The 21,370-nt window shown below is 39.3% G+C and overlaps 1 protein-coding gene across 3 annotated transcripts in view; it reads right to left on the minus strand.

Annotated features, from left to right (window-relative positions):
* The window catches only part of LOC107188057 (protein FAM46C), a 143,352-nt gene that overhangs the window by 7,341 nt on the left and 114,641 nt on the right, over positions 1 to 21,370 (minus strand). The gene's annotated exons all lie outside the window — the stretch shown is intronic.

The raw sequence follows: 21,370 nt of genomic DNA on the forward strand, positions 1-21,370 counted from the left end.
GATTAATTTCAACATTAAAAATGGGTTTTGGGATGATTGTAAGTCTGACGATTCTGAAGTTTAAACCAAAAGATTGTACAATATAGGTTCATGCTGGGCCCATTATTATTCGAATCTTTGGTATGGACATCCATATACTGGAAAGTTATTTTTACTCGGTTAACGAACACTCCATAAATTGTATGGTGAATTATTCGTTCGGTGATCGTTCTTGGAAGTTCTGAATTATTCTGGACTGTTCTAGATTATTCTAAACTATTCTAGAGTGACCCTGACTTTGATTCCTATATTTTTAGCGCCAGGATTCCTGCTACATTATACTTTTTTGAACGTCGATACATATCAGTGCATTATTCTAAAGCGAAAGACTCTCTTTCTTCTTTCGTTCAGATTTACTACTGTACCACGTCTGAAATTATAATGATGCTTTCGGTGGAATTTATGTTGGCTTTTAATTTACTACAGATTTTATTTTATGGTATATTATGCTAGACTGTCTTATACATGCTGTATATTATTATACAATTTAATTTAGTATACATTCAATGCTGGTAGTTTAACACGTTGACTGCCACAGTGAAAAAGGCCGTACGTAGCCAGACACGCTTTATTTCGTTTTTTAAGTCATAAATTGTCGAAAATATTTGAGTTCAGTTAATAGAGGCTCTAGGTCTTGCTTTAAATTACACTGTGATATTAATTTCATGCAAACATTTTATAACAGTGTTTAAATAATCCAGACACTTTTCAATGTACGTGTCACCCATGTTTGGGTGACGTGGCAGTCAAAGTGTTAATAAAATACCTAAAGTAGTTTCTCTGTGATACTAATTTTTGTGGAAGCCCTATGAGAGATTTGTATTCGTGTAAAAATATTCGTAGTCCACTGATTATTACACGAAACAGCGTGTTGTCTCCGTGGCGTAAACTTCGCGCTACAAGAACAAACGTCGCGGTTTTGATCAACTGGCTCGGCCGATCCACGAGGAGCGGTGGTCCAGATTCGATCGCGCCTCCTCCCGGCTCGAGCCGACATCGCTTGCTCCAGTATACTTCTTCAATGACGTCATAGCGAAGAACGCGTAGGCGTCACTGAATGAACCCCCACGCCACAGTAAGGCTATATACGCCACGTCGAGCGGAGTGAGGAGGGGGACACGAAACTCCATAGATTAAAAAAGCCGCGTAAATTAAAAAAGGGTGCCGCGCGTTCCCAGCGTGGGAGAACGAAAGCCCCTAGAATCGAGCGAATGAAGTCCTTATACAGGGGAATTCATGAGGCACTTTCGGTTGATAACGAGCCCACTGTCTTGTAACGACGTAATTTTGAATCGTTGCAAAAAGAAACCAGGTTCTAGAAAAACTTTATGGAAACAGAGCAATTCAATTTGATACTCTTAACCCTTTCATTCTTAAAGTATTTAACAAGAGAAATATATTTCGGTACTTTTTTGCAGGTATCACCGTGACATGTAAATGATTCACAGGGATGGTTTAACATTTCGAAAGCGTTTAACGTCATTTTTCAGTCGTTGGGCATTTGGCAGCTTTTGTAATATTTTTATCACGGTTATGTTACAGGATGATTTTCTCGCTAGATGACCCAAAGGAAGTAACCGCTGACATAGGCCTTGTATGTAATCTCCAGGTCTGTCAATGCTGCAATATTTATCCTTAATTGGTAAGATGGGGCTTGAGGAACCCCATGAATATTATTGGGATGTTTTATTTTTATTTTACAGCTGCTTACACAGATCCTTGTTTATTTCGACGTTTTAATATATAATAATAACAATTAATAAGAGATCCACCTGACCACTTTTAACCCTTTCGATGTTTATATCGAGTATACTCGTCATGGAAACATAACATTCTTTTATTCCATGACGAGTATACTTATCAAACAGTTGAGAACCACTTATAATTGGATGTCAAAAACTGTATAATACGATGCAAAAAAAAAAGTAATGTCCAATTTCGTTCAAAATTTAGTTGAAAAATGTCAATTCATTAAAAAATTATAACAATTTTTTTATAACACGATTACTAAGTATGAACACAGGTGAAACGTGACGTTTGAAGGCTCCGTTGCGAATGTATTAATTCAATTTCGCAGACATTCAACGTTGGTAGTAGCCGCAGTGTTAAACAGGGGGATGAAACATGTCGAGCAACGTTATCGAACCGTTCTCCTACACGCGAGAATTGTGCCGAGAGAAGATCACCGTAACCGTTCCAGCGACCTTACGCCCACACAGGCTTGGTGGTTCGTTGGTCTGGGTGGCGCGTATTTCCTGACGCCCACGCGCCATCCACGGGCGGAACAGAGAGATGCTGGACCGACAGGGGAAGGGAAAGGATCTCTCGGGCCGGGTGTTATCGATCTTTTGACTCGATGCTGGGGAACTCTGCTCGGCCCACGTACACACAGGGCGACGAGATTTTATTTTTACGTCACCTTCCGCCGCGCCACGTAATTTGCGACTTTGTGAGCAGGACAAAAATATTCGCCACCGAACGTCCGTTCTTTCGCGCGGGCAGAGTTTCTCTGTTCGTGGAACGCGGGTAAACGAAGTCTGGGGGAGACGACGAGTGTTTCCTCTCCAGGCAGACGTGTATATTTGGAGCAGCTTATGGCGGGGATCGAGCCCACTTTGCGGGAGACGGAGCACGAGGATATTTCATATGGACTCCTGTTCCGTAAGTATTGGGACACTTGTGAAATGGGGATGAATCTTCGGGAACCAATACAGAATTATTAACCCTTCGTTGTCACACTGGGTCACATTAATCTCGAATTTGAAGTAAAATTATCTTTGAGGTGTCATTGAAATGGTCCCAAACCTTTAGATCTATATAAACATCCACAATCTATTTATTATTAATTAGTAGATTTTCATGCTTTTATTGCATATATTAACTATACATAATCCAGGAACTCTGGTTAGATTCCAAAATGTAACAAAACTACTTTATTCACACGAGAAATACCTATATCACACGAGAGTTGCCTGTGTATACCAGTATGACCTCCTGTTTTTGAAAAAAAACTCCAGGAGCTTGAAGAGGCAAGGTATTGAAGAAAGACCTTCGAAAAAAGATACAGATTTTGGGTAAACAATCGCCGATTTCGAAATCGTGCCTGAACAAGAAATTCGATACTTTAACTTGGCGGATAAGTCTGAATTGAAAGAAATTGATCCCGCGAAATCCCTCCCACAGAGGATCTGTATCGTGGCGTAGTAACAACGATATCTGAAATCGATAGGATTAAGAGGATTTATCGAAGCATCGTAAATTCTGAGGACACTTCTGAGCGGACGGAAATATTTTCATTTAATATGTATCGCCTTATAATTAATAGTGGATTATTCGTTCGTTTACCTGATACATAAGGTTCTGCAGTCGAACATCAATGTACGATGTATTATAAGTAAAAGAGAACATTGAAACAAGATACATATTTCGCAATTGAAGACAGACCAACCTGTTAAATTTGTTTAACAACTGAACTCTCCATTCCCTTGTCGTTCCTAGGGATTCTACGTGTACATTCGTGTGACCGTAGAAGCAAAATCGTGAGTCGAACGAGCCGTATCTACTGATCGTCCGTCAGCAGATTATGATAGAAATCACTTCCAAGAACGAATTACGCAAATCTCGAATGTACCAAACAGGTTTCTCTACGTGCAACCATCGTGGATCTCTCAGCCGAATTAGTTTCAGTGAAATCTCGATACATACATCTCGAGCACGCGGAAAACCGACGAGTTTTCGCCGCGCAACCGGAAATGATCGCTCGAACGCCAAGGGTCAACGAATAGACAGGGGAATGCACCCGCGAAAGACGAAGAGCTTCAACGACCGCTGTGAAATCGTAATTTCTCGCTTCTCTGTCGTGTTAAATCTCGTCTCTATGACCGTTTCATACGATCCTTTCTGGTGGCCAGGTGAAACGAAAGTCTTCCTATTTACTGTTGCTTTTATTCAATTCTTGATTTAACGAGGTTTCTCGGAAAGAAGAAGCAATGTCCCTTCATATTTTACATTAGTCTACGTACACAGAATGAATAGCGTGTACAGGAAAATATGATATTTACGGGCAAGAGTAACAATTTTCCGGGGGAACAACTATTTATTGGCCACTTTTGTATTCTCGATAAAGAGAACTAGTAGGTTAATAGAAAAACAGCGATAATACAGTGACCATCACACTTTACTTGAAAGTCTGACGAAGAAAATAATATATCGCTATTATGCACTTATAGCCTATTATGATAATGTGCAAGATGAAATGGAGTACGTATCACCGTGAGATTTCAGAAAGTGTTCAGGTAATTTAGGTTTAACGAGACCATTAATGAAGATAAACAGCTTTTCTTTGACGCCTGTTCAGGAACGTATGACTCTAACAAGTTTTAGAGTTTAGTTGACAACAGCTCTATTATTAGTGACCGAACCAATATCGAACAATTCGATGCCAAAGTATGGAGGAAGTATTCAAGTATATTGAAATTTTAGGTACTTGATATCAATTTTTCACACTGAGACTTGAAGCGACACCGAACCAACAAAATTAAATACATATTACAATTTTTTGGTAAATAAAATAATTCATACAGTATTTTGTATATTTTTCAACACGAACATGTGCATCAAAAATGCATTATAATACTAGACGCTATATTATAGAAGCCCACTGCATGAGAAAGATACACCAAAAAATGTACGCGACATAAGAAAAAAATGGTTTATCACAGTGCTATGAATACGTCAATTTCTTCAAATTTCAAAACGTCATATCATCTAAATGCAAGAAGAAACAGTGACGAACAAAGTGTTAAGCAAATCTTTGAAATCCTATCTCATAACCGAAACACGAAAAACAAAATTCAATAATGTGAAATAACTGGAAAAAAAATTGCGAGTGAAATGTTGGATTTACGCAACGTTTAGCCCTAATGGGTTAACAATTCCTCGAGTAACGTGAACGCGACTACAAATCGATCTTTGCGAGTTGTCTTCGAGAAGCCTCCGGGCTAGAGCAAACTTTGTCGCCTCGTTTGGTTCTTCCTTCCAAATTGTCTTACGTCATTTACACGAGCCACGTGAAACGGAGACAGAGTCAAGTACGCGAGCACTGAAATTACGTTTTCCCGGAATATAATAGCCAGCGCAGCACGGGGTACACAAAGAAACGAGGCGAGATTAATTCCGCGCTAGACAGAAGGAGGATCTAAGCGTGCTTGGTAGCTGAAGAATCGGTGACGACATACACCCGAGTTTCAAATTTCCCCGGCTGATGGTATTCCATTAAATTCCCATCGAGAAAAACGCAATGGGACAGATAATTGTGGATTGTTTGCACCTACGACTTGGCTCTCGAAGAACTGACGAAACGTCGAACCGACGAAAAATCACTCACGATTCACGATGGATGGTCTACACGCGTCAGAGAGACGAAAATTCTATTTCAGGCGCTTTATAGGACTGTTACGTTATAGGACGGAATCGTTTTATCACCTGTAAGACCTACAGACCTCGGATTTTTGGATAATCACCGATCGTATATGCCAAGACTCGGGAGATTTTTAGTAGTTCTTGAGAACAGCTGATTTCTAGAATTTTAGAAAAGTACATAGGGGCAAGTAGAGAAGCTTCTATCGTTTTAATTTGTAGCTTGGATCAGGAATAATACTTTGACAACGAAGAAGTTATTACTGCATTTTTTATTGAAAGGTAGCCAACGAAAGAGAAGCTTCCTGAGTTTACAAATTATCGTGTCGTCATACTAGGTTTAAAATATCAATTGGAACCCTGTTACTCTAGCAATGCACATGAAATAACGACGAGGAAAGAGAAACACGAAGATTAGCAATAATTTATCCTTACACTTTTTGCAGACGTAAGAACATTTTCGAAGAGAAAAGGTTGCAAATTGCATCGAAAAAAATTGTGCGTAGAATCCGTGTTAAAAAAATATCGATCGTGATCAGGTCGATAACTAGGGTGAACTCCTTACCGCATGCATTCTCACATATAGGTACTTATTTTCAATCGTTCAAAAATAAAAACAAATATTAGAATTCACGTAAATGATTCTTATGACTATTTATCAAATTAAAATTCCACGCAGAAAAAGGGGTTAAATCGAGTCAATCTGTGGTACATACGTAATGTCATTACCAGAATGCAGATTTTATGCACTCATAGCACGCACGATCATCTTAAAATCAGTGCTGTGAAATGTGTAATTAAAACTAACAAGGTTCTTACTCTACTTAGAACCTTGAAGAATAGCGAGAACAGACTCCACTTGGATTCCAATGTCGATAAAGCGACCTATACAAATCTACACTTATCCAAACATCCGGGCTCTAGTTATTAATCTACCACAACCAGACGATTTTTCGATCGTACGCGTCATAGATCACTAAAATCGTCGAGAACCGTGTGATTTGAAAACAAAAAAAAAAAAACAAAAAAGAAAGAAAGAAACGATCGAGAATAATAAGAATCGGTTACAGTCCCAGCGATCACACGCGTTTTCCTTATGTAATATCTCTTCCGAATACTTCGAGTCAAGGCGCAATCGTTCATTTACTCTCAGACTTTCCGTGCTTCGGGGGTCAGGTGTCAACATTCTAATGGAAAAGCTACCGCGTAAGAGCCGAGTGTATCGCGTGAAACGCCGGCAGTGGCGACGACGACCAGCCCAGAGGAGAAACACTCGTCTATTAAATTGCAAATCACGGCCGCGCGCCAGGCCGGGCCCGCTACCTGCGATTGATAAAATTCAATTACGCTCGTTTGTTTGCCACCGCTCGCGAATACATTAAACCCCGCGTCGCGACGGGAGAAACGGCTTTCGACTTTCGATACGTATGCATGTACTCCCCAACCATCCACCCCTCCCCCCACCGTCGCACGTTTTCGCTTCTCCTTTCGTTTCGCGGGAGGAATGCAAATTGGCCACGGACTCGCTAACTTCCATTTTCAATTAGAATCTCGTGACATTCCACGGCATCGACAGAAGTTCGATTGAAACGTTACACGGATTTATCGGAATTACTGTATGGAAGGCTGAAGGATCTGAGAGAGAAAAAAAGTATCCGTAATGTACCGGTGATTCTAGTTTATCGTTTGACAATTTTGTTGTTGGTATGACAGTGACAGGGAAACTTCGGTACCGTGAGTTGGGATAATTTTGACTCAGACGCGGGGGGTAGGTCTGTCCAGGAGTTAGAAAATTATCACTTTCGATTTTACAGCTTTTTTTTACGTGAAATACTGTTTTACAAACAAATTAATTTAACTGAAGAATTTGCAGAGCTGTAGAAGTTACCTCATGGTTCCTCGGAAATTCTGACTTTTTTGAAACTTTACAGGGTTGTAGGAGACGTCGACAGAAGCGTCGGGCAAGTTTTCGTTTTTACCGATATTCGGTTCTTCTGGGTGAAACAACCCCTTAAAGGTAAACGTGTGTTTTCCTATTTTCCTGTGTATCTTGAAAACTATAATAGATTTACGAAAAATGATAGAATATACATTAAATAGCTTCTTATACTCTATAAAACTGTGCAATGAAACTGTTAAATATTTGTTTGTTTATTTATTTATTTATTTAAAAAACAAATGTTTAACAGTTTCATTACACAATTTTATAAAGCATAAGAAGCTATTAAATGTTTATTGTAACATTGTTCTTATATCTATTATAGTTTTCCAGATATACAGGAAAATACGAAAACACACGTTAACCTTCAGGGGGTGGTTTCTACCTGTAGAATCGTATATCAAGAAAAACGAAAAATTGCCCGATGTTTTTATCGGAATCTCCGTAAGTTAAAAATTACTTTCTTCGGGTTATTTTCTGATAACTTTATTTTCTATCGATCGCATGGTCTAATAAACAATGTTTACAAACTTAGTATCACATTGAGAACAATATTATTGACCGATAGTAAATGTCACACAGTATTTGATCAGTGCAGAAGGTAAAATTCAGTTTCATCGTATCGAGAATAATACGATCGTTTTATACAAATTTTCCTGGATGCTATCGATAAGGTAAAATTAGAAGGATTAGAATACACTCTGGAAACCAGTTAAGCGACCATTGTAGCATCGTCACGTAACGAATCGAAATGGCGGCGTTGAGATATGTTACCGCACAGAATTTAATTTACATTGTTTCTAATGCACCTCCTTCCAACAGTTCTGTTATGTCAAAATAAATGCGGTGTGTGTTTGCGTCGGTGTCGTCGCGTTACGTCCGACGACGTAAAACAGTCATCTTAGAGAGGATTGCCTGCCGTGGGCGGTCTGAATTGGGTTATGCAAACCAGGCGGAACAGATGTTATATAGGTTTGATAAATTGACATATCTTTTCCGTATAATTCTAACACGTAGTTTCGTTTTTGTAGGAAACATTCCCGGAATTTTACGTCATGTTGACGGACGCAACAACCGCAACACATGATCCTCTAATTGTTTCTAGCTATCCAGCAATTCAAGGATCAAGAGCTGTTTGTACGGAAAAATTTAGTATTCGATGATTCGAAGATATAGACTTTTCAATTAATTTCTACAAAACTGATCCGTTGAATGCAATGTGCAATCGACAAATATTTATCGTTACATTGAAGCGGTGGTACGTATAATGCACTCTCTCTAGCCGAGTACTTTAGCCAGTACTTATGCACGACACTGTACACATTCTCACGGTGCATGGATCGTCAAGTGCACTTCGCCGACTAGATTCGCCGCAACGTGGACGCAATCTCTGTAACAACGTTGTTTCGTTTGACAGAGGAGTAGGGTACGCTGACGAGGAGCAGGGTGACTCGAGCTCGGTTTAGCCGAAGGGAACACTCGAGAAAATCGCGTTGTATGTATAGTGAATTCTATAAATGGGAAGTCTGATTACCTGCGATATAAAGGCCTATAAAGAGGAATTTCGTTCTCCTAGAAAATTATATTCTGAAGTATACTTTCGAATTGTATTACAATGAACCGGTTGTGGTTAGTAATTATAATACTGGCATCGAATTTCAATAAATAATTCTGAAAGGTATTTTACATGTGTCTAGAGTCGCTAAGAAAATGTGTAGTAAGATTGCGTCAGGAAACTGTACTCGTATCACAATGCTTATATCCTCGAAGAGTATAAAATCGTCAATTTGCATGATACATTTTCGTCGGAGTAGATGAAAAAAAAATGAATAAAAAGAAACACTTGAAAAGCTCATTACACCTGAACAATAGAGTACTGAAATAGAATTTTTTCCTGACACAATCTATGAAGCTAGAAGATTGTTTAAAAGGAATGGGGTATTTTTGCAAGTACTTTTTTGTTTGCAGTAGAGTTCAGCCTATCGATTAGCCTAGCTGAATAGTCCCCAGGCCCGCAGTGATAATCGGTGTGTTCCATTCTATTCGCGTTCCCGGGTTCCGACGTCAAAACGGTAATAGCCAGCGTGTGAATCACGTTCTGGCAACGATCTACGAAACTTATAAGCTCGACGTTCCATCGTGTGGCTTCCGCGGTGAACTATATACACTGGCCGAAATTTCTATAGTCACCATATTTTTGGATGAATTTTTACCAATGGAAATTTTGTGTTTGATAGCATTTTAGGATCTTTCAATTTTTCTCCGACTGCAAATCGACATTTCTAGCATTACTTCCTGAAACGTTTAACCGTTAATACTTTCCCATAAACGATAATCATTCGAATTACTCAAAACTTTCGACTCGTCAGGCACGCAAGTTCATCGTAAAAGCGTCTTTATGAATTCGGCGCGCGCTCGAGGTACATAAATCTCTGGTAAGTTGAAGGATAAATAAATATTCGATATCCTAGAAGGTTCGAGATGAAATACCGATGCAACTTGTCGATCGCAGCACGAAGGTGATAATCGGGAACACCGACGGCGAAACCAAGTGCCGAGGAACGGTTTTATTGCCGTCGTAATTCCGCCTCTAACAACGCTCTGTCCGCTTCTGTCCGCGTTAATCCCCGACGGAAACCGCATTCAATCGTTTGCGGTCCAGTGTTCCTTCGAACAGCTGGGTCTCTTAGGCTGATCACAAAGCGGAGTGTCTCTTAAAAATTCGCGTCCCATCTAATCGAGTCACGAATCAAGAGCCTGCAAGATCTACGCTACTGCTCCTAAGTATTAGGATACTTATCGAATATGAAGTAAGTGTTACAGGGCATTACGAAATTACTGAAAGTCTGAAAGAAATATTGTTCAGGGGATATTAACCCCTTGCCTTATAACATCGAGTCAGACTCGTGGTGACGATATCAAAATGAATTCAACAGAAATATTATTCGTTTTCTTTAAGTTAAAATGAAATACAAGTTTGCTGATGTTGTTATTTAACTTTTAGAGTAAATGAACCATTGCGATAAGTACATGAATTACTTTTGTTTCTGGGGAATTATTGATAAAGTAAGTCTGGAGACTGCAGACATCAAGAAAATCATAGAGCAAGGGGTTAAAGCTCGACAGGGAACACTTGTGCTACTATGAAGTAATAAACGTGTGGCCTGAAATATATAATGTTGATTAAATATTTCATAAACTAATGGCCTTGTGCCGCTGAAACAAATATCATTGGATTCAGAATTCCAAGCTCTATCACCGTGCTAAACTTTATTAAAAAGTGAGCGTTAAACCTGGGGACCTCTCCTTGTCAGTTCCAAGGAGCCTTATAGTATTTGTATCTACTTCAATTCTAATTCTCATTAATGGATTTTATGTCATTAAAAAAAATGATCTTTCGATGTACTTTTGTCTAAAATTAATACATATGGGTAATATTTATTTTATGGACATTGCTGTGGCTGAAGATATTAGAATATTGAAGGAAGATATTGGAACCAACTTTTTGGTTTTTTTTTTATTTTTTTCAGTAGAAACATCCAAATTGAGTTCTTGTCCGGTAAATCATCTCAATTGTTAGACCGGTCGTGTGTGTGCAAAACAAATCATTTCGGTAAGATGCTCTTCAATCGTTACAATATCGTCATAAAATTTTATGGGAAATTATTACGGTATAAAAGATGCAACGAGTTTATACATCAATACAAAAAAATAACACGCGTATATTACTATACTCTCGCTCGTTGCGGCGAAAGGTTGATCCCGGCAGCTCGTCGCGACGTCGCTCGTCAGGCCAACGACCGACGAAATATTATGCAATTCGTTTTCAATGGGCATGAGGGTCCCTGACGGTGAGCAACGCGTTCGTATCTACGTTAAAAATTCGCCGTCGAACATATTTCCCGGTGTCGATTGATGCCCCCGTAAGTAAAGTATTGTGTGTACCTACAGGGTGGCCCAAAAGTCACTAGACCATTTAAAAGTAGAATAACTCTTTTATGTATTAAAAAATCACATTTATGCTTTTATAAACAATAAATATAGTTGGAAATTATTTTTAATTAATTTTATAGATTATGTCCACGTGGCCACATTGCCACGAATGCTCCGCAATGGACCCTAGTACGTCGCACTCATCGAGACATTACTGTATTCGCGCAGTTCCCAAACAAATTCCATTTTCCTAGTTTGCTACCGCTCGTCACCTCTGACATCGATGCCTGGATGTCGGACAAGTCACGATTCCTCGTCGATGTTGAACCGTTTTCTTGGTCGTAGGCGCGATGATCGATAATAAAGACAAAGGCGATCGAGCGGCGAGCGTGCGTGACCATTGTAGAAAACCCCAATTTTCCGCGGCACGAACCGATATACTTCCCCCAGCGAATAGAAAATGTAGGTCGACGGAATGCCCCTTTATGCCTATATCCGTGTCTTAAATTCTTTAGCGCGTCGATGCGCGATCAGTTATTTATCAATTGTTCATCTATAGGCCTCGCGGCCATACGATAGGTGGTACGTGCCTTGTGTCTCGATGTTTCTCGCCGATTTAGGGCTCCTTCGTTCGTGGTTCCCACCGTGGGAATACTCGCAGAGGGTTTCAGATTCTTCGTCGCTTCTAATTTGCGTCGGTTTTATTCCGTGTATGAATATGGTGAATTCACTTGACGATCGCGAACGGTTAACCAACGATCGCACGGACACTCGGTTGCACACTAGCCTCCAGCGCCAACCTGTTTTCGTATTTATACTTTCGCGCGATCTCGACGATTCGATGACCGATCTTTCGGGATTCGAACAGAACTTTCGGGAATACTCGATTGGTTTTGTTGCTTTTGGTATTGGAAATGATAGTATGTATTTACTAAACGTATGTTTATTGGATATGATTTACTAACTATTTACTCAAATGGTAGCACTATCATTTAAAACTTGGTGGAGGCAATTTCCTGGAATATAAATATTTTTTTTTTCGCAGCGTATTCGTCATTTGATGATATTCAAATTGCATACGATATTCTTTTTGTATCGTCACTCCCGGAGAAGATATTTAGATAGTCTATTTTCAAGTGAAACGCTCTGTATAAATCGAATTTTCGCAAAGTTTGTTTCTTCTTTAATGTCTTTCAATATTTTCTGACTGGTTCCAATAGAATATTGAATTCGTAGGAGTTTTAGCCAGGATTATTGGATTCTGGGCCACCGTGTATCGGTGTAACAGAGTAGAATGTTCTCATTCGAGTCATAGAACTTGTATTATTTTTTCATTTTTGTATTTGGTTTTTCGGCACTGTGGTTGTCGATTTATCTTTTTCGGTACGGTATTTAAATATGGTATTAATACGGGATAAAAGCGTGGTACTTTTACTTCTACGTGATCTAGAAACTTCGACGGCCGATCTTTCGAGAATTTCAAGAACTTTCTGGAACAGTCGATTGTATCTTATTGAAGTACCTATAAATCGTTAGTCTAATATATGCTGATCGGTGAATATTGTGTGAATATATAGAACATTTTCCATTTGGAACTTTAGACGTATGAATATTTTTGTTTCCGTACAACGTACGTTACACCTGAATCTTCACCTGGTTATCAATTGTTACCAGGCCACGTCCACTGATTCACACTTTTCTTTGTATTTAATACACACAGCATGTAGGAGAGTGTTTACGACTATCCACTTTTTCAAAGTAGTTCTACAGCCCCCAAGATTAACGGTATAAAAATTTCCATTGTCTTATCCAATCCTATCTGTAACGAGTTTTCAGATAAAGTACTTTTTACCGCTGCAAATGCATTGTTCATTCCATTCAATATATTTCTTATAATACACCCGACTGTGTAAATCCCCTTTTCATGCACTGTATCTCCTATAAAAGATATTCAATTGTGCACCTTTTCAACAACTAAACGTAATGCTTCCTGTACTCATTCTGTACACGTAAACAATGTTCTACTCTCCTTTCCGAGCGTTCAACCCCTCTGAAGTTTCAATCTTTTCATTCAAAACACCCGGTATATCGTTCGATGAAACGTCGAATTAGCGAAATCCCAGCTCGATGCAATATTCTATGAGGTCGCCGAAACTTTTACTCGTCCACGCACGCCTAAAGGGAGTTCCAAACGCTCCGTCGAACACCGCGCGAGTTATCCCTCAGCGTTAACCCTTTCCGACCGTAGAATTCCATTTGGAATCATTAACTTACTTAGCATTTATAACTCATATTATAATCCAGAGGATTCAAAGTATGGCATCCTAGCGTATAATTTAGATTTTTCCCCGTTAGAAGGATACATTCTTGAAAATAATATTTAGAAATTGTTTAATATTCTTTTTTATTTATAAACAATTTTTTGGTTTATTTTTGAATTTCTTAATTTCCCCGTTTTTCTGACATCTAAGAAATAACTGTATGCAGAAAAATTGTTTTGTTTTTCAGTTTGAAAGAAATAATTCAGATCAAAAAGGGTTAACACGTTTACAACGTTCATTATCATTTATTCAATAAAATCGTGGCTGACCGCGTTATGGATTTTCCTATTGACGCGCGGCTATAACACGGCACTTATAATTTACAATATTTCTTGCACGGTCGGTGGTCGTCCGGTGTTCGCCATATTTTAACCGGGTAAAGTTACCACATCCTTGGGTGCGAAGCGTAGCTGTTACCTATACAGCCCAGGGAATAAATTATTTAAAGCGAACGTGACGGGGAACGCGCGGCCGGTTTGATTTATGCGACTGATGCTGCACAGAAAGATCAGGATCCGGACTACGTTGTATCGACGTGTGTAAAACGTTGGAGACGCGAGACAAACGCCACGGAAATGAAATTTTTCGAGAACTCCGGGCGGAACGAACGAAATTTACTGACGAGGAAAAAGGACGAGTGTACACGTTTAATTTTGTTTCGAGTAAGATACAAACTTTGATCATTGAACGATCTGTAATTAAATATTATAGAATCTTTTGGTTCAAGTGTTGAAGCTATTAACAACAATCCACGGTAAAAAAATCACACCAGGGTTACAGATATATGATACGATACTCCTATACATTGTCCTTTATTTTTTTAAAACAACTAGTTTCCTCCACAGGGCCTGGAACAAAGCGAAATTTACGAACATTTGTTTCAAATTCGTAAAGTGAAACGTTAAACAAAAGAAAACTTATACACGATTGTACGTAAAGTTTTACTAATATTAAGCAACTGCTACAGTATTTGTTACTTGAAATAATTCGTATCGTTTTCTATAGATTTCTGATATTCTTCGCGGGAAATTTAATTTCTCCATCGTTAAAATGAAATGAAACAACATGTGTACCGTTTCAGTGACTTTTTTTTGTATAAGTTGAAAATCACTTCTTCTTTGGTATCGTACATTCTCGTAAAAGTACTAATTTGTAGACGGTATTGCGTGAACTAGAAATGTTTCAACGGCAAAGAACATGCCCTTAGTCTCCGAACGCGTGTATTTACGTAAACTTGACTTATTGTATGCAGAACGGTACCATTGCAACGGAGAATCGCGATTCCCATCGTGTTATCTATATTATCGCTACATAGAAATCCAAACCAGTTGCGCAATGATGAATCAGATTCTCGGCTGCAAAACAAACAATTAATGTTGTTCGCTATTTCACGCTTAAGAATACTAGGTTCATTAAAATCAATGCCTCATTAAGTATATGTAACACGTACATACCTGCGAAAACGAAGAAATTAATTCAGTTTTCGAGCAAAATTAGAAAATATTAAGGATCGTATGTTATGCTGGAAAATTCATCGACAAATATCAATTTTTTTACTTTAAATATAAGAGACTATGTAGGTAACGTATATGTATTTACAAGGTGTATCACTGATACGTATTGATGATACAAACTGAGTCTATACTTTTCGAACATCATTACTCTCAGTAAGTCACTGTGGTTCCTCAATCAGTATATTACAGATTTGATTTATTCACAGCAAATGAGAGTTATTGGATCACAATACAATGTTGACTTTAATTAAACGTAACTCCTTTCATTAGGAATTTGATAATTTTCCATTTGTTTTATCCTTTTAAAGGACAATCGGTAAAAATAGTTAAAAATGGTACAAATGGTATAAATAGTAGGTATGAATAGTAAAAATGATAAAATTGTAAATGTGGCGAAAATGGTAAAATGGTAACAGTGGCCAAAGTGGAAAAAATGGCAAAAATGGTACAAATGGTTAAAAAGTAAAAGTAGCGAAAATTGGCAAAAATGACAAAAATCGCAAAAATGATAAAATGGTCTCGTTCTTTTATCAAATTTTCAATTACATTCTTTTTATCAAATGTTCATTAAGATTCAATGAAACCAACGTGGGAGTATTCCACTCGCGACTTCTATAAAACGGTCTAACAACAAACACGAAAGTACAACAAACACAAAAGATATGGCACTGGAAACACGACGGACGTTTCGAGATCGTTCGAGAGCCGCCGCGTGACGCTGTTCAGCGAACCGTCATCAAGAGTTAAGTGCACGCGAAAAAGCACCTACACGGGTCGTTATTGAAATTGAATGGTGCACACAGTGAATCGCGTGCGGCTCGACCAGGGTACAACGCGACTCGGTGTCGCCTACGTGCAATTATCACCGCGACTGTTGCCGCCGCCGTTGCGTGCGATTTGTCGACTGGCATAATTCTCCTTGCCGAATACTTTCCATTTTCTTTCGCCGCTTTATCTCGCTCCTTACGGCCGAGTAACGATCGAAAAAAACATCTACATATTACCATTGTGTAATGGGCATAAAATTATGCCATCGACACGATTAACGATTTACAGTCTATTATTTGATTACGTTAATGTTAACGGTTCGCTTCGGTTGTGTCGATAGCATGACACGCCAAGAATAGTGGATGTCGTTCGTTATTGGCGGTGGCGGTTTATGTAAATCCACGGTCCTATGAACGCATAGAATTCTATTTCTTGTACAAAAGTTTTTAATATGCTTTCGATCAAGTAATAATAAATATCAATAGTATTAAATATCTGTAGGATTGTCATTTTACTACGTTTTGCGAGTTAGGCGATAATAAAGATACACAAATATATTTGCGAAAATCGCATCGTCGTGGTAACTGGACTGTTTTAGAAAACTGGATTGTTCAATAAAATCAAGATAGAGAGACGAAAGAGTTAAACGTTGTTAAGGAGTATAAGTTGGGAATAAAGTAGAAATTTTCTCGATTCTTACTAAATGTTTTCGCTCCGATTGCGTTTTAGGCAATTGTTCCTAATAATATCTAAGTTACTCTAATAAATAATCTAGACGGAATTGTACTATTTCCATGCACGATATACTTCTCCTGGAGTTTCTACGTATAATATAAAGGAGCAATATAATGACATAAATCATCGTTAAATCTCCAATTTTAAATCAAATACACCTGATGATCCTTGAACTTCCAGCTGATTCAAGGATCCCGCAAACTTTTACTCTTTTCGCGCAACACCGAGGGAAGCAAGGATCGAACGAAAGTGGAAAGAGAAAACGGGAGAACGAAATGGGAGAGACAGGCGGCGAAAATATGGCGCCGCGTGACACTTCTTCCCATGCGCGCAGAAAATGAAAGCGTTCAACTGCGCACGTGCGTCTCGTGAGTTATAATGGGAAATATCCGCCGGGCAGGTGAAAACCTTCTCATTCAACATCCAAACCGGGAAGGTTTTATCGCCGAAAATGGATCGTCGATTCGAGGGACTGATTAATTGAAGAGATATAAGCGTCGAGAACGAATTATAAGGCGAAAATTACTTTCGTATGTCCATTGAATACGATTTACCGTGTGTTTCCAAAATAGGTACTTATTAATCATCGATTTGGGTAAAGAGGATTAATCGTGGGAAATGTTATTTAATATACAGGGTGCGGCATTTAAATGGACAGATGGAAGTATCATAAAAAGAAAGCATTTCATAAGAAAATAGTTTAGGCAAAAGTTCTTTGGTTTTGAAGGGGAAAGAGAATGCGATTATTTGTTTTTAATCTGGTGAACATTTTGAAGGTCATTTGAAGGTCAACTTCGGTTTCTTTAATGGATAAAAGAATTTAGAAAAAATGAACATAAAAGAACGTTTCAGATAAAAATTGTTTATTTTTTTGCGTAGATTAATCACCTGTTAAAAAATATATAGGTATCCATTTTAAAAAACGAAGTTAACCTTGAAATAACCTTCGAAACGTTCATCAGATTAGAAATAAATAATGTAATATTCCATGTGTCAACTTAAATGCCACATTCTGTATAAATAATGAAAATAAAATATTTGATTTTAGTTTGAAATCGAAGTCCTGGTCGAATTCTTTGCGAACTGGCATCACATATTGGCTTCATTGAACTTTTCCTCGTACGGTTAAAAAATTCTTCTGTGGTGACAAAGAACAGTAAAACGATACATTTTTCCCTATATTCCCAACATTCCCAACACGATCGTGTTTAATATCTCGTTACTCGCGAGAGTTAATTAAATTCCCGCGCGCATAGACGGGTTAAACGCAGATGTAATTCGAATGCAGTGCAACTTTATATTACAGTTACCGTTTCGAATGTAATTACAGTTCTGAATACAGTTGGTATGCAGCGGTGTGACGTCTCGAATGGAATTTAGGTTGCTATTCGGTTGTAGTTTTGATTTCCATTGTAACCACGAGACTCTGAATATTGTACCATTAAGATTCAAACGTAGTCAATGGTTTAGGACGAGATTCACGCTCACAATATCTTGTTGTAATTCTGATTTTCATAGCGGTCGCGGTTGCGAATGGGATTTCGACGTAGAATTCAATTGTAGATATCGAATTTTCACTGTGATCGTGGCTTTAACAACTAATTCGATTTTGACTGAACTCGCGCTACAAATTATGGCTGCGGTTTCAGACGTAACGTCAGGTTTTCTAACAGTGTTACAGCGTTTGATACGCATAGATCGATCAAGGTTGGTGACAATTGGTCAAAAACCTTTTGAACTTCAATTACGCTATAAAAATTGCAAAAATTCTACTGATTTTCCATTGTACAACATATTTAAACAATCATTTATTTCCCATTAACGCCGGGGAAAATAGGCACTAACGATTATGTACAAACTGAATGTAATAAACATAAATATTATTAATTCCCTTGAAATCGCGGTAAAAATACTATTCTGTTGGTATTAACATTCAATTTTTCCTGTAAATGACGAGCACAGTTGTCAAAAGATCACAAAGCAAGGGCGTAACCTAAACATTCGAATTGCAATTGCATTTCGAGTCCAATTGTTTGGAATATGATTAGACATGTTATCAGACCCCCATACATTTCTGGTTTACCCAGCGAACCGTTAGTTCTGAACGAAAGAGACTATTCTCATCTGCAACCCCTGAAATCTCATTTTTTTTTCGATCTGTTCTCCAAGACTGAATGGGAAACGTAAAATTCCACGAAAAATAGTACAAGCGAATTTTCGCTGACTATCACGTGAAACGAACAAATCGGGGACAGGTAAGCTGGCAGACTCGATAGAGGCGAATGAAGCGATAAAAGAGCCGGCGGGCTCGCGTAATCTCGCCACGTAATAAACAGCACGGAACGAAGAAAACGATGCTGAAACGCGGTCGTCTCGTTCGCGAGAGAGAAAAACATTCCAGATATATAATCCGCGTGTTTTCCGGATGAACGCATCGGACACAGGCCCCGAGATACACGGCTGCAGAGAGCGGATCGTAACGCGTAGTTTATGCGTTACGCACGCGTGCGAGAGAGAGAGAGAGAGAGAGAGAGGGGAAAAGAGAGAATAACTAAGGCTGTTACGACGATGGAACTGGTTTCAAAAGCGATTCCGTGGAACCGGCACGATTAATAAGAGCAGATAATGGAGGAAAAGGGGAGGAAAAAAAGAGGAAAACGGGCCGCCTCGGGGCCCAAACACAGAGAACCGGGCCGATCTTAATTACATTAATTAAGTTCGAAGTTATCACGGTGAACGTAAAAAGGAAGCAGATCCGTACACGCTAATTACCTTGCGAACTATCGTTAAGCTTGTATGTGTCTGTGTGTGTGTGTGTGTACGCTAGAGATCATCCGTGTACCATGGCGGATTGCGTCATCGCGGCCCCGAATGAATAAAACTGAAACGAACCGAGAGGTAACCGTGGCTGACGGGACAATGAAATCACGAGAACTGTATTTGTTTCTTTTTTTATTTCGGAAAGCTAATGTTGGGAGTGATTCCCCGTTAGAAGAATCGGTGCAGCTTGAATGAAACGTTTATCGTTTAACAAGCTTCAGAGGATTTAAATACAAAATCGAACGGGCAATAAAGTATTCACTTGACAGATTCCACAGCTCCCCTTGCCAATGATGGGGATAACGCTTGGACAATAATCGTGTACACTAGACGCCAAATAAGACCATAACTGTGAAATGACGAATTTCGGTGTTGTTTGCACATATTTCTCTCGGTTACCAACATAAACAATGAGTATCACTATGCCTCGTATAACATCATACATCCAGTGACTGTGAAATATAAACGTGCCAATACATAAGTATTCATGAATTAAGAAATACTTGATTATGTCACCCGGTGTATGACAAATATTATCGGCCACGTTACAGAAAGTACCAAAGGAGGGGAATCGGCGGTTCGAGAGACCTCTCGTGCTCATTCCAGACGAAACAGTTATGGTTTTATTTGACGTTTACCATAGGACACGCCTGACAATAATCGAGAGTAAACTGTATACAGATCAGTTGCGAGAAACGCAACAGGCGAGCCGGCGCCCCGAGTTCGCCTGGGGTGGGGATTACGAGCGGAAAATCGAAGAAGCGTGTGGCTCGGCGACGCGGGAACACCGTTGTCCCCCGCGACGTAAAACTGGCAAACGGGGTCGCGATGTGCACGCTGGGGCAAAGACGACGTCGCAGAACCGTCGAGGATGTCCCAGTTTCGTCGCGGCGGGGTCGTTGCACCCGGCCTCGCTCGCTCGCTCGGCCGGCGCAGGCGGCCGAGAGAGTTTCGATTTCGCGATCGCGCGCATCCGGGATACGTAATTCCCCGCGGTGGCGCGAGAAATGGAGCCGCGAGCCGAAGGCATCGGAGTAGGTACGCGCGGAGCGTGGCCGCGAGGAAAGCACACACGCGATCCGTTTCCCGCGAGGTCCTCCGCTACTTCAGCAAGTTAATTGGCGGCTCTTGTCGATTAGGAGGAACAAGTCGACGAGCACACCTGTTTGCAATAATTGGGAGAAAGCATCTGTCACGTCGAATCCACCTGGAATTGTAAATACATAAAAGTGGAAGCTTCGACGCGTTTTAGAACAGACATTTTTTCATGATTAACCTCTAGTCAGGTTTTCATTTTACGTACAAGAAAACGAACTTACAGATTGTTTCCTGTGTTTCGAACGGTTCTAAAGGTAAAAAGATTCTCCGCGCTTCCTCCGAAGATATTCGAAGGATAAGGGGTCTACAAAAACAACCATCACAGAAATAACCTACCGCATCTTTCTGTTACGCATCCGAGGTTCGTTTCGCTGACGTAAGAGAAAAGAAACAATAGGCACGAGAAAGACACATCAACTACGAGAAAGAGAGAGAGAGATGAGGAGGGATGATGGGAAGTCGCGTCGGTGAAATGATTATTCTCTGAGAAAGGAACGATGGGAAGTCGGTGAGGTACTTTTTTCTTTCATCGTCCTTGTTCATTTCAATTTTACATCATTGGAAATTATTATTCCGAGCGTTGACCACGGTGAGCGTATAATGAAAAATATGCGAATTCCTATATTCCCTGTAGGGAATATCGTTAGAGGAAATACAAGAATTCATACATTTTTCAAAATTAATTTTCGTTCCTTCGGATACACCAGTTGAAATTTCTAATGGATATTCTTGTACCGATGATGTCGAAATTTCTGTCTCTAAGATTGAGAACTAATGGAAACTAT

This window comes from Dufourea novaeangliae, unplaced genomic scaffold (assembly GCF_001272555.1).
Source record: "Dufourea novaeangliae isolate 0120121106 unplaced genomic scaffold, ASM127255v1 scaffold109, whole genome shotgun sequence".
Classification (NCBI taxonomy): Eukaryota; Metazoa; Arthropoda; class Insecta; order Hymenoptera; family Halictidae; genus Dufourea; species Dufourea novaeangliae.